The 15,398-nt window shown below is 45.0% G+C and overlaps 1 long non-coding RNA gene across 1 annotated transcript in view; it reads right to left on the reverse strand.

Annotated features, from left to right (window-relative positions):
- LOC149466009 (uncharacterized) overlaps window positions 1-12,990 on the reverse strand; it is a 119,252-nt gene extending 106,262 nt beyond the window's left edge. Inside the window, exon 1 of the long non-coding RNA XR_016312183.1 lies at window positions 12,882-12,990. This is a non-coding gene — a long non-coding RNA (uncharacterized LOC149466009). The remainder of the gene's footprint in view (window positions 1-12,881) is intronic.
- Between the last annotated feature and the right edge of the window lie 2,408 nt (window positions 12,991-15,398).

A 15,398-nucleotide genomic window follows, 5' to 3' on the forward strand; every position in this document is an offset into this window, starting at 1 on the left:
TGGTCTTCTGCCATCAGGGAGTGTTGGGAGCCTTCCCTGCCGATAGAACACAAATGATCAGTGCGGGTACTAAAGCAGTTTGATGGATAGACTTCAGTACAACCAGACCGTCCAAAGATGGATTGAATCTCGCACGGTCACTAATGAACCTGATGAGACTTGATTCATCTACGGTCAGCTTTAGGGTTACAGATTATCTGATTGGTAGTTCAGTGTAAATCTATAGACTTACCTCCGAATATTTATGCAGAAAAAAAAAAAAAAAAAAAAATGAACTGCATCCTTTTCCATATTTCAGGACGAAAACCTTATGTTTCTGGGGAAGCCTGATTTAAACTGATGCAAGTCCATTTTCATCCAGCTGCCCATAGACCGAACATGGGGTCTGAAAAGGTCAGCTGTCAAAAAGTACAAATACATTGGACAAGCACAGATTTGACAAAGTGTCACCCGTCCCATTCTGCTACGAATTAGGGATGAGCTATCAAGAGTCCGAACCCACCTGAGCTATCCCACCAGAAAGCTGTTAAAGTGGATAGCCAAATCATAGACAGCAAAGGCACCCCCCCCCCCCCCACCCTGCAGCTACACGTATGCAAGGGGCATGTATACACACGGCTGTGGAGTAGAAAATGTCCCCGCCACATGATTGGCTGTCCACTCCAATGGTTTACCATCAGGATAGCTCAAACAGGTTCAAACTCGTGTCCAAACACTTCTGAGCTCATTCCTCCTCTGAATCACTTCACGAGTTCCCTGCTGAGCAGATTGGAAACAGACCGCATAACCCTCGAGTCACATTAAAATGGATTTGTTCCATCATGTTTAAGAGGTTTCATTGCTTATATAAAGCAGCTTCTTTCTAATGAGACTCCAAATCATTCCCGACACTTTGCCCCGTCCACACTTGAGCAAATGCATTGCTTTTTTTGCCTTTACATTTAAGGATTGGTATGTTGCAATACAAATTTTTTATTTTTTTAGGGGTTTAAGAGCATTTCAGGAACATACCATAACAGCAGTTTTACCAAAACAGACTCCACATCTGGCTGCTGTAGCAATGTATGGTGATGTACATTAGTGTGATGGGTTGCAGTGCCACCAATTAGGAAAATAATTGCAGCAACCTTTCCTACCTGGACCATAGAGGTCTGTTGTCCCTGCTATATAACTAGGCTAGTTTAACCGCCTCCCGCCCGCCATATAGGCTATTGACGGACGCAAGGCAGTTCTATCGTTCTGGGAGAACGTCATATGACGGTCCTCCCATTCTCACCGCGTATGCGCAGCTCCGGGAGTGTGCAGCGCGGCGATCAGCAGTGCGCTGTGTCCCTCGAACACAGTGGATCACCGATCCATGGAAAGAGTCGAAGATGTCAGCTCGGTCATGTGATCAGCTGTGTCCAATCACAGCTGATCGCATGTAAACAGGGAAATGCCGGTTATCTGCATTTCTCTCCTAACGAGCTGTCACGCTGACAGCTCGTGAGGAGAGGAGAGCCGGTAATTGGCATTCCTCGGAGGGGACATGTGCACTGATCAGGGCACTGATGATCAGTGAACCCCCGGCAGTGCCACCTGTCAGTGTCCATCAGTGCCAGCTCTCAGTGCTCATCCATGCCACCTGCCAGGTCCCATCAGTGCCACATATCAGTACCTACCAGTGTACATCAATGCCACATATCAGTGCACATCTGAGCTGCCTTTCAGGGTCATCCATCAGTGCCAGTCAGTGCCACCTTACAGTGCCCATCAGTGATGCCTGTCATTGCCCATCAGTGCCACCTACCAGTGCCTCCTCATCAGTGCAGCCTATCAGTGCCCATCCCTGCAGCCTCATTAGCGCACATCAGTGAAGGAGAAAAATCACTTATTTACAAATTTTTATAACAAAATCTAAGAAAAAAACTTTTTTTTTTTTTCACAATTTTCAGTGGTTTTTGGTTTAAGAAAAAATAAAAAAACCCAGAGGTGATTAAATGCCACCAAAATAAAGCTCTGTCACAAAACAAATGATAAAAATGTCATATGGGTACAGTATTGCATGACTGCGCAATTGTCATTCAAAGTGTGACAGCGCTGAATGCTGGAAATTGGCCGGGGCAGGAAGGGGGTAAAAGTGCCCGGTAGGCAGGAAGGGGGTACAAGTGCCCTGTAGGCAGGAAGGGGGTACAAGTGCCCAGTAGGCAGGAAGGGGCTACAAGTGCCCGGTAGGCAGGAAGGGGGTACAAGTGCCCAGTAGGCAGGAAGGGGCTACAAGTGCCCGGTAGGCAGGAAGGGGGTACAAGTGCCCGGTAGGCAGGAAGGGGCTACAAGTGCCCGGTAGGCAGGAAGGGGCTACAAGTGCCCGGTAGGCAGGAAGGGGCTACAAGTGCCCGGTAGGCCGGAAGGGGGTACAAGTGCCCGGTAGGCAGGAAGGGGGTACAAGTGCCCGGTAGGCAGGAAGGGGGTACAAGTGCCCGGTAGGCAGGAAGGGGGTACAAGTGCCCGGTAGGCAGGAAGGGGGTACAAGTGCCCGGTAGGCAGGAAGGGGGTACAAGTGCCCGGTAGGCTAGCGGTTAAGGAACGGTTTCAATCAGTATGAAGGTTTTAGAAGACTAGCTTTGCAGTATATTAATCATGTACACAAGAGCAATGAACAGACAGGAGACATTTGTAAACATTATTAGTGATCCTTGTGTTTCTGTAAAGTGTTGAGAAATGTTCTTCAAAATATCCTGATATCATGATTTGCTACTTGCGCTTCATACAATCGAAAAACATTTCATGCAAATATCCCCCAATTTCCAGCATTTCTAGATTCCATTTCATACATACCTGTAATTTCTCACTCCTAGACCTCAGAACCTGGGACCACTAAATGGTGGTTAAACCCAAACCTGAGAGTTGTGAGAAAAGCTCATTCCTCAGTCTGGCGATGTGTTTAAGGAGGTTGAACACGGCTCCACAAACATCTGTGGCTGAACCCAAACCATGAGTTACGATAAAAGCTTCTAACTCGCTCTTCATGTGTTTGGGAAGCTACAATTTATTGAAGATGACGGCCATGTTGCTGAATGGCATCAATCCCACTGAACTCCAATAGTTATGGTTAGAAGAATAACAGCGAGATGAAACCTGGTTTATGATATGAATGACCATTCAGTATGAATTTGGGTTCAGAAACAAACAGGTCATATAGGAAAGTGCAATAACTAGCGAGCCAAATAGCAACTGACCCGTTCTGTTTTAAACCAATCGTGATTGTTTGCTATATTAGTCTAGATTCACACCTATTCAGGTTGCCTTTTAGGCAATTCTGCATTGTGTTTTACGTTTTTACACTTGCCTTTGATGCTTTTTTTTCTTGTTTCTAGGCAGATTTTAAATGCAAAACGCAGCAAAAACACAATACGTGCTTTTCTGCTGCATTCCCATTGAAGTCTATAGAACCAAAAATGTAACGTTTTGCATTCAAAAAAGTCCCTGAAACTTGCCACAAAACGCACCGGGGGAAAACGCAGAGATGAGAACCTGACCCTGACCACTGCGCTATTAATGCAACAATCCTACACTTAAAAATACATTCCCATTGATCAGTAATGAAAAGGAGGTTGCATGCTTCCCCATTTCCCACCAATGATAAGGAGGGGGGTGCGGCCTTCCCCATCAGCAATGATAAGTTGGGGGGCGGCGGCCTTCCCCATCAGCAATGATAAGGAGGGGGGGCTTCCCCATCAGCAATATTAAGGAGGGGGGGGCTTCCCCATCAGCAATGATAAGGAGGGGGGGGCTTCCCCATCAGCAATGATAAGGAGGGGGGGCTTCCCCATCAGCAATGATAAGGAGGGGGGCTTCCCCATCAACAATGATAAGGAGGGGGGGCTTCCCCATCAGCAATGATAAGGAGGGGGGGGCTTCCCCATCAGCAATGATAAGGAGGGGGGGGCTTCCCCATCAGCAATAAGGAGGGGGGGGCTTCCCCATCAGCAATGATAAGGAGGGGGGCCGGCCTTCCCCATCAGCAATGATAAGGAGGGGGGGGGGCGGCCTTCCCCATCAGCAATGATAAGGAGGGGGGGGCGGCCTTCCCCATCAGCAATGATAAGGAGGGGGGGGGCGGCCTTCCCCATCAGCAATGATAAGGAGGGGGGGGGCGGCCTTCCCCATCAGCAATGATAAGGAGGGGGGGGGGCGGCCTTCCCCATCAGCAATGATAAGGAGGGGGGGGGCGGCCTTCCCCATCAGCAATGATAAGGAGGGGGGGGGGCGGCCTTCCCCATCAGCAATGATAAGGAGGGGGGGGCCGGCCTTACCCATCAACAATGATAAGGAGGGGGGGCGGCCTTCCCCATCAGCAATAAGGAGGGGGGGGGGCGGCCTTCCCCATCAGCAATGATAAGGAGGGGGGGCGGCCTTCCCCATCAGCAATGATAAGGAGGGGGGGGGCGGCCTTCCCCATCAGCAATGATAAGGAGGGGGGGCGGCCTTCCCCATCAGCAATGATAAGGAGGGGGGGCGGCCTTCCCCATCAGCAATGATAAGGAGGGGGGGGCGGCCTTCCCCATCAGCAATGATAAGGAGGGGGGGGCGGCCTTCCCCATCAGCAATGATAAGGAGGGGGGGGCGGCCTTCCCCATCAGCAATGATAAGGAGGGGGGGGCGGCCTTCCCCATCAGCAATGATAAGGAGGGGGGGGGGTGGCCTTCCCCATCAGCAATGATAAGGAGGGGGGGGGGTGGCCTTCCCCATCAGCAATGATAAGGAGGGGGGGGGGTGGCCTTCCCCATCAGCAATGATAAGGAGGGGGGGGGGCGGCCTTCCCCATCAGCAATGATAAGGAGGGGGGGGGGCGGCCTTCCCCATCAGCAATGATGAGGGGGGGGCGGCCTTCCCCATCAGCAATGATAAGGAGGGGGGGGGCGGCCTTCCCCATCAGCAATAAGGAGGGGGGGGGCGGCCTTCCCCATCAGCAATGATAAGGAAGGGGGGGGCGGCCTTCCCCATCAGCAATGATAAGGAAGGGGGGGCGGCCTTCCCCATCAGCAATGATAAGGAAGAGGGGGGGGGGCCTTCCCCATCAGCAATGATAAGGAAAGGGGGGGCCTTCCCCATCAGCAATGATAAGGGGGAGCCAGGCTCCCCCATCACTAATATTACACATTGTACTCTCCATTGAATAAGCCCCACTTATCATTGCACTAAAATGCAACAATTATCCACTAAAAAATTCCCCATTGATCAATAGAGGGGGGCATGCTTCCCATTTATCACTGTTATGGGGGGGGCATGCATCCCATTTGTCAAAGATGAGTGACATGCTCACCATCACCATTGGAAAAAGAAAAAAAGGGAAAAAAAAAGGGAAAAAAAAAGGGAAAAAAAAAGGGAAAAAAAAAAGGGAAAAAAAAAGGGAAAAAAAAAGGGAAAAAAAAGGGAAAAAAAAGGGAAAAAAAAGGGGCGGGGGGGGCGACATACTTCCCATCACCAATGAAAAGGGAGTGGCGGGGACATGCTTCCAATCAGACATAAAAAGGGGGGGGAGGGGGACATGCTTCCCATCAACATATTTTAAAAAAAAAGAAAAAGTGGGGTTATTGCTTCCCATAGATGATCAGTACTTGCTTGAATAAAATTATAGGTAGCCCCCCCAATAACAGAGGTGATAGTAATCCTAACTGGAGAGATACATTAGGAGCATGGGGGGTGCAGCTCTGCATAGGAACCAATCAGCTGCAGGTTTTATTATCAAAGCTTCATTGAACAAGCTGAGATTAGAATCTGATTGGCTGCCATGCACAGCTGCATCACATTTTGCACTCTCCAGTATTAGTAAACCAACCCCAGTAACATATATTTGTCACATTTAAACAAAAGTGCAACAAAAAAGCCTAAAATGTACCAAACAAACATAGAAAACAACAAACAAATCCAAACCAAACTCCACTCCCCAAACATGAGTCAGCATCAGACCATGTGCTAGACAAAATGGCTGCCACTTGCACTGGTATTTATAAGGTCAGCCCCTTTTTTTCCTCACTCAACTTTATTTGCATCAATGACAAACAGACAAACTCTCAAATAGGTTAAAAAACACAGTTTTCTTTTGAAATCAGTGCCTAGATGCCTCATTTTCCTGGACAGCTGCAGTGAAGGGGAAAAAAACTAAAATAAAGTAAAAATAAAGTAAAAAAAAAAAAAAAAAATTGCCTGGTGAACTCAGAACTGGTCAGCTGACATTTCCAGTCACTCCTCTTCAACTGTAACCCCTTACTGCCCAGATCCAGTGTTGCTGTTTTGCATTGCACTGCTAGAACTTGCCTGACATTAGGCTCACACCTAAGCACTTTCCGTAGCGTTTTGCAGAAACGCTCTACAGTCCATTTAGCATGATTTCCTATGGGACATGTTCTCACCTGTGCGTTTTCACCCGGTGCGTTTTTTTTTTGGAAGGGGTCAGGGACTTTTTGGAACACAAAAAGTTGCATTTTTGGTTCTATAGGCTTCAATGGAAATGCTGCAGAAAAACATTTATTGCGTTTTAGACTTTTTTTTTTATGCATTTTGCATTTTAAATCTGCCAAGAAAAAAAAAAATAACACCCACAACACACATCAAAAACGCAGCAAAGCACAAGTGCAAAAACGCAAAATGCATTGCAGAAAGTGCTCAAACGCAACCTGCATAGGTGTGAACCTAGTCTAATGCAGGCCATAGACGGGTCGAACATGAGCTGATTTTTTGAACGATAAACGAAAAATCGCTCGTTCGATCGGCCGACGTTACTACCGATTAAAAAAAAAAAAAGTCAGCCGACTAAATCATAAAGTTCACCCCATAACTTCTGTCCCTTGCAGGTCATGGCTCATGCACAGATTTTTTTATTGTTAAAACGAGAAAATCGGCAGATCTTCCAAATCGGCCGCAAATTTTCCAACATGCCCCATAATCTCAAAGTGCTAAAAACCCGAAAAACAGCAGATCAATTAACCCACTAACAGTGCAAAAATCGATCGATTTTTTTTCAGCCGAAAAAAAAAACACCTATGCAGTTTGTATTTGATCCATTTCTGAAGTGCTTTTTATTGTGCATTTTGGTTTTTTTGCACATACGTTTGATTAAAATGATTAAAATGCAAAACGCATCAAAAGCGCAGCAGAAACGCACTACATGCCGACCCTTTCCAAATGCACTGAGTAAAAACGCACAGATGTCATCGTGTCCCATAGGCAATCATAAATGGACTGTAGTGCGTTTCTGCAAAACGCTGCAGAAACCGCTTAGGTGGGAACCCAGAATAAGGTTTCTTACACAAGAAAAAAAACTGTCGCTTTTTTGGTCAAATTCAGATACTAAATTAGACAAATAGGATAAATGTAATACTGCAAAGTGCAATAAGTCCTACGGAGGTCTCTATAGTAACCTGTAATTTGATTGGTTGCTACGGGTTACTACATGGTTACCAAGTGTCCCGGACCAGGAGGGAAAGGCCAGGGATTGCGGACATTGTTCAGCAAACTCTGCGTCCTGCAAGGTGTCCCATGATATGCAGGGTGGCAGTGAGGCGACGGGTGCTGGAACACAAAGGTATAATTGTGGCTTCAACAAAGAGGAACGTGCGATTAGGAAAACAACCACTGAACACCAATGTTTATTTCTGCTCTCACTGACATGAATGATATGGGGCTTATATATGTCACCGACACCGACTACCACTTAGCCCTGGTTCACACTGATGCGGTGCAGAAATCGCACCATTTTCTGTGCGATTTTCTGCACTGCATCATAAACCGCACCTCATTCATGCAAACTGCTGCGGGTGTGTATTATAACCTCTTCACGCCGACCGCACACAAATGTGTGGCCTCCCAGCATCTGGGCCTAGACGCCGAGCGGCCGCACATTTGCGTTCAATTATAAAAAAAACTATGTGCTGAGAGCACGTGCCCTGCGCACTCCCAGCACACATGTCCGGTACTCACGGAAAGGTCCCGGTCTCCTCTTTCGATCGGGACCTTTCCCGATCATGTGACCGCCGTGACGACACGTCACGGCGGTCACATGATCCCTAAACCTCGCCCCCACCCGTCCTGCCTCCCAGCTTCTGAAACTCTTAAAGGGCCGGGAGGCGCCGGCATGAAGGAGTTAAGTCAGCAACACCCCAAAATCGGGTCACAAACCGTGGTGCAGAATCAGATCACGTGGGTGTTCACACCTACGTGATCCGAAGCTGGTGCAGACAAGAAAAAGGGTCCTAAACTTTTTTGGTGCAGATGCGGTGCGTTTTAAGCCATACAAATAACGTATGGTTCAAAATTGCACCCCACAGAAATCGCATATGATTTGCGCTGGAATGTGGTGCAGTTCCTGTGCGAATCACATGTGATGTGCTGTGCTGCATCAGTGTGGACCAGTGTTTACACCAATATCAGGGCTTATTTTTACTCCCCATATCACCAATGTTGGGGATTATTTTACTGCGATGACACCAAAATGGAGCTAGTTTTCTTCCCACCAACACCATCAGTGGGGCTTATTCCCTCCTACTGACACCGATATGGGGCTTATTTTATTCCCACCATCAATGGCATTTATTCCCTCCTTCTGACACCGATATGGGGCTTTTTCCCTCCTTCTGACACCAATATGGGGCTTTTTCCCTCCTATTGACATGGGGCTTATTTTATTCCCACCAACAATGGCGCTTACTCCCTCCTACTGACACCAATATGGCGCTTATTCCCTCCTACTGACACAGATAAGGGGCTTTTTTTCAATCACACCAACAATGGTGCTTATTCCCTCCTACTGACACCAATATGGGGCTTATTTTATTCCTACCAACACCAAAGATGGGGCTTATTGCCTGCTATTGACAAATATATGAGACTCCAACAGCATAGGGCTTATTTTCCTCTGACATCAGTGGTGCAAGACCAGGGGCGGACTGACAACTCATGGGGCCCCCGGGTAATAGGGGATCATGGGACCCATGTCCTTGCCCACACTCAAAGCACAACCAAAAAAAGCCTATAAAAAAAGTACCAGGGGCATTGCATGGGGCCCCCTACTGACCCCAGGCCGTGCCCGAGTGCTGGAATGGTCAGTCCGCCCCTGTGCGAGACTTATTTTGCTACCCTACACTAACAAAAAGGTTTATTGTCCTCCTAATGATAACAACTATGGAGCTTCTTTTAACCCCAATGACATTAAGGGTGGAGCTTATGTTATTCCCACTGACACCAACAATGGGGCTTATTTTTATTCCTGCTGACACCAATAACAGTGCCTATTGTTACCCATACAATGACAGCAATGTTGAGACTTATTTCACTCACTTTCACACCAAGAATGGGATTTCTTCTATTCCCACTTAATATGTGGCTTATTGTATTTCACTTACACAATGACACATAGCCAATTTCATTTCTGCTAACATGATGGGGCTTATTTTATTCCCACTGACAACAATGTAGCGTTTTCTGTTCCATTGATACCAATATGGAGATTACTTCTTCCCACTGACACCGATATGGGGCCTAATTTCTCCTGACACCAGTATGGGGCCTATTTCCTCACACGGACACCAAAAATATGGGGCTTATTTTCCTCTTTACACTTTAATAAATTTGGACTTATTATGCTTCCACTGTCACCAGTGGCGGGGCTTATTTTATACCCACTGGACACCAACAAAATAGTTTAACATCTTCTTAACACCAACGTTTTTTTTTTTCCACTGACACCACTGGGGCTCATTTTACCCACACACTGACACCAACGATCAGACGTATTTTACTCACACTGACACCAACAATGGGACTTATTTTACTCCCACTCAGTGATATGTAGCTCATTTTAATTCCCTGACACCAACATGGGGACTTTTTTATTTCTACTAACACCAATGATGGAGCTTATTTTTCTCCTCCCCTCCATTGATACCAATATGGTTTCAATTTAGTTTAGGCACACCACTAAAAAAGCACACTGAGGATGTCCACAATTTCAATTCTTGCTGAATACGTAGAGACACAAAGACCTTCTGATCCATAGACAGCCCATCCCATTGGCTGAGGAAGGCAAACTGAAACACCCTAATGTGCCGGTTGGCCCACTGGAATGGCCATTGGCAAGATCCGAATGAGGACAATGCAATCCCTTACTGACACAAATGCTGTCTCCATGACTCTTTGTATGCAAATTTTAATTTCAGAAATTTTGCAGTTTTGAAAAACCACTTTACTTCTTTGGACATCAAATACTATTCCAAGATACTTCAATTGAGAAGGGGTTAACTGCCTTTGCTGTTTGTTCACTAGCCAACTGAACTTGGAAAGGACTTTAAAGACAAGGCTGTGATGGTCCCCGCTTGAGCATGCAACAATTAAAATGTCGTCCAAACAGTGGAAGAGCCTTATCCCCAAAAAATATATTACTCTCACCACTGCCAACAAGATCTTTGAAAAGATTCTTGCTGCTGTGTCAATCCAAAAAAAACGGCAGACACCTGAACTGGAAGGGGCATTTGGACATCACAATTGTGGTGATTCTCAGATTTCCATGGTGCTCTGCACAGATCAGTACATGGAAGCGTCAGCTAAGTCGACTGACACGAACAAGTCTTTTCGCTGAACTATCGCCATGATTGTCTGCAAGGACACCATCTTGAACCTCTTGATGTGTATGTTTTAGTCAAAGCAAGACAGGTTGGAAAACTCCTGATGCATTCGGTACTATTAAAAATTTGGAGAAAACACCCAAATTTTGTTCTTCCGGTGACATAGGCACTATGGCCTTGTTGCACCATAATTCTTATACATTATCTTGCAAGAATAAAACGATTCAGTAGTCAACTTTGTAATTCTCTACTGTACTGTACTTCCACCTGGGACTGGTTGGCTGCACTTTCAAAATATTTTTTAGATGTCTTAGCAGCCTGCTCTGGATTTGATTCTATGTAAAAAGGGGAACTCCGAGATACCTTCACTTTGATCTGGTAAATATGCAGCCTGGTCTATAAGATTTGGCCTCCTGAACCCTTCTGAAGTCTGATTGACTTGAGCAAAAAGATAGCTGCTTCCTCCTCTGCAGCCCGGTCTTTCCTCCTGTCACTTGCCCAATTGCGTCATCCAGCGGTATGACAAATAACCTCTCATTATGGGGAATGTCATAGAAGGCTTGTGTGGAAGTGCTGTCCACCTTCCAATGGTGCAACCACAAAGCTCTCTTGGCTGTGACTGAAATATCCTAGCACTTGACCTTCAGCAGAGGCTTTGATAGACCTACTACAGCTGCCAGGTTCTGCTCTTCCAGAACCGTGCCAAATCATGCAAGTCCCACGTTTGAATTAAAAGCCATTTCCTAATGCTTTAGACATAGAAGTTAAGACTGTTGCTGGATGAACAAAACCTGCCATAGAATAGACTCTCTAGAAGTCTGAGAGCCAGTTTACCACAATTGCTGTGATGCGTTCCATACAGAAAAAAAAAATGCAACATGTTCTACTTTTGCTGACTGCACTAGAACACACTAAACTGGTGTGAACTAGGCCATTGCAATCCATGGTAAACACTGTCCATGCGTTTTTGATGCAGAATAAAAACACACCAGACTGCAGCTGGCATGAACTAGTCCTGAGCCCACTTCTTGATCCATAGGATCCATGAAGGCAACTGATTTAATGAAAGTGAGAGACACTTGATGTGCCAGATGCTGGATCCACCCCTGGAAGTACATCTCATAAAACATGCATCAGTCACCTTCATCAGATAAAGCTTGGAGAACCTGTAATGTAAATTGGCCTTCCTATCAGGTTTCTCCCATTCTTCATCAATGAGCTCTTACTTGGTCATTATGGGAAAAGAAGGCCCTTCCTTCTTCACATTTGCAAAGATCTGCATGCTCTTTTCTGATACTAAAGGGGCCAATGAGATTGAAATCAAAAGCATGCACTGCCGACCCTTCTTCATTCGCCCTTTGACTTTTATACTCTTTTTTTGTCTTGCCTGTGGCATGGCAATTTGCTGCATACTTTTGGCTATAGCCTCCTAAATGTAAGCTTTGAAATTTGCACATCTGCTTCCTTATCAATTGTCACTTAAGGCAATTCATGCAAATTAATTTCCCTACCACTGTGGACTGCAGGCCTAACATGCACACTGAGCTGAGCTAGCCATTGCCACATGAACGCCACCCTGTGTGGTAACCTAAGGTATGTAGATTGTCCAGGTCAGGAGATGACCAATGGTGGTCTTATGTTTCTGGGGTATTTGCATTTAAGGCTTCTCAAATTATACAAAACAACATCATTTGCAGTCTTTGAATGCATTTATATATGTAAAAGTGTTATAAACAAACTTTAAATAAAAACTGTGAAGTCCATCAATCAGTCCATCAAACAGTTATTAACTCTCACTATCCTATAATATCAAAGTTCAAGATGTTCAGAAATTCTTCTAACGATCTCCCATGTGCATGTACCTCAAAAAAAAGGAAATAATATATAGTGCATTATCCTTTATATAATATAAACTTAATTCATCTCCCACAATCCAGTGACAAATAGTGATAATGGTGAAAAAAACGGTGAAAATAGTGAAATAATCAGTGAAAACACTGTGTGTGTGAATCACCCTTCAATCCCACACACAGAAAGATATAATTGCAAACTGGTGTGCACTTCTATTCATAGTAAGGGTACCCTTACCAACATTTCAGAAAACACGTGCTTATATCAATCCAACAGCTTTCTCAGGATGAATGATCTCCACAATCCTCCCTGGATTGCTGATCCCACTGTTTCCAGGCACTTTACTCCATCCAGGGACAAAACATAAGGAACACAATAGTGTAATACCGCCAATAGTAAAATCAAATGACCTTTATTTGAACTGCTTACATCAAAACAAGCCTTTATGCACGTAATCACTCATAATAGAAACCTCACAGCCTCACAGCCATCCAGGAAGAACGTCCAGGTGCTCCAGATCATTTGCTTCCCTTTTCCAAAATGGCCGCCGGTCAACTTCCGGTTCCTGTGTGCGTCTTGACGTCACTTCCCTTGACGCGTTTCGTCATTGGCTTAATCATAAGGGGTGTGGACGTCAAGAAGGAAGTGCTACTTATACCCCTCCTCTCCTTAATGTCGAAATCTATTGTCGCCATATTGGAAGAGGGAATCATGCCAATACCATCCGGTCTATGACTGCTAATAGATCACGGAGAAACATCCGCATATATAGAACAGGGATGACTTCTATAATTCCTAGGGATAATCTCTACTATATATAACAGAAAGGAAGACATTCATTTGTGTAATCCGATCTACAGAAAAACGTCCTTAATAGAACTTATGAGGATGAGGATGAAGAAGAAGAAGTAGGATGAAAATAAGATTAATTCCAAGCCGGCAAAAAGTGTATCTGCAGCGCTCCTCTAAGTGTATTTGCAGAATGTCATTTATGGAAAAAAATAGATACAATGTTTCAACCGCTGTATGGAAGGACAGTCCCAGAACTGTCATAAATAGTCTATTTCTGACAGTTCTGGGACATTCACTCCATACAGCTGTTTCAACCGCTGTATGGAGGGAATGTCATGGAACTGTCAGAAATAGACTATTAATGACAGTTCTGGGACTGTCCTTCCATACAGCGGTTGAAACATTGTATGTATTTGTTTCCATAAATGGATCCATTTATGGAAACAAATACATACAATGTTTCAACCGCTGTATGGAAGGACAGTCCCAGAACTGTCATTAATAGTCTATTTCTGACAGTTCCATGACATTCCCTCCATACAGCGGTTGAAACAGCTGTATGGAGTGAATGTCCCAGAACTGTCAGAAATAGACTATTTATGACAGTTCTGGGACAATCACTCCATACAGCTGTTTCAACCGCTGTATGGAGGGAATGTCATGGAACTGTCAGAAATAGACTATTAATGACAGTTCTGGGACTGTCCTTCCATACAGCGGTTGAAACATTGTATGTATTTGTTTCCATAAATGGATCCATTTATGGAAACAAATACATACAATGTTTCAACCGCTGTATGGAAGGACAGTCCCAGAACTGTCAGAAATAGTCTATTTCTGACAGTTCTGGGACATTCACTCCATACAGCTGTTTCAACCGCTGTATGGAGGGAATGTCATAGAACTGTCAGAAATAGACTATTAATGACAGTTCTGGGACTGTCCTTCCATAGAGCGGTTGAAACATTGTATCTATTTGTTTCCATAAATGGATCCATTTATGGAAACAAATAGATACAATGTTTCAACCGCTGTATGGAAGGACAGTCCCAGAACTGTCATTAATAGTCTATTTCTGACAGTTCTATGACATTCCCTCCATACAGCGGTTGAAACAGCTGTATGGAGTGAATGTCCCAGAACTGTCAGAAATAGACTATTTATGACAGTTCTGGGACATTCACTCCATACAGCGGTTGAAACATTGTATCTATTTTTTTCCATAAATGACATTCTGCAGATACACTTAGAGGAGCGCTGCAGATACACTTTTTGCCGGCTTGGAATTATTCTTATTTTCATCCTACTTCTTCTTTTTCTTCTTATGAGGATGAGGATGAAGAAGAAGAAGTAGGATGAAAATAAGATTAATTCCAAGCCGGCAAAAAGTGTATCTGCAGCGCTCCTCTAAGTGTATTTGCAGAATGTCATTTATGGAAAAAAATAGATACAATGTTTCAACCGCTGTATGGAAGGACAGTCCCAGAACTGTCATTAATAGTCTATTTCTGACAGTTCCATGACATTCCCTCCATACAGCGGTTGAAACAGCTGTATGGAGTGAATGTCCCAGAACTGTCAGAAATAGACAGAAACTGTCACAGAACTGTCCTTCTCATCCTTCTCCTTCTTCTCATCCTTCTTCTCATCCTTCTTCTCATCCTTCTCCTTCTTCTCATCCTTCTCCTTCTTCTCATTCTTCTCCTTCTCCTTCTTCTCATCCTTCTCCTTCTCCTTCTTCTCATCCTTCTCCTTCTCCTTCTTCTCATCCTTCTCCTTCTCCTTCTTTTCATCCTTCTCCTTCTCCTTCTTCTCATCCTTCTCCTTCTCCATCTTCTCATCCTTCTCCTTCTTCTCATCCTTCTCCTTCTCCTTCTTCTCATCCTTCTCCTTCTCCATCTTCTCATCCTTCTCCTTCTCCATCTTCTCATCCTTCTCCTTCTGCTTCTCCTTCTCCTTCTTCTCATCCTTCTCCTTCTTCTCATCCTTCTCATCCTTCTCCTTCTCCTTCTTCTCATCCTTCTCCTTCTTCTCATCCTTCTCCTTCTTCTCATCCTTCTCCTTCTTCTCATCCTTCTCCTTCTCCTCATCCTTCTCCTTCTCCTCATCCTTCTCCTTCTTCTCATCCTTCTCCTTCTTCTCATCCTTCTCCTT

This window comes from Staurois parvus, unplaced genomic scaffold (assembly GCF_062004578.1).
Source record: "Staurois parvus isolate SC_StPar_1 unplaced genomic scaffold, SC_StPar_1.0 ptg000135l, whole genome shotgun sequence".
Taxonomy (NCBI): domain Eukaryota; kingdom Metazoa; phylum Chordata; class Amphibia; order Anura; family Ranidae; genus Staurois; species Staurois parvus.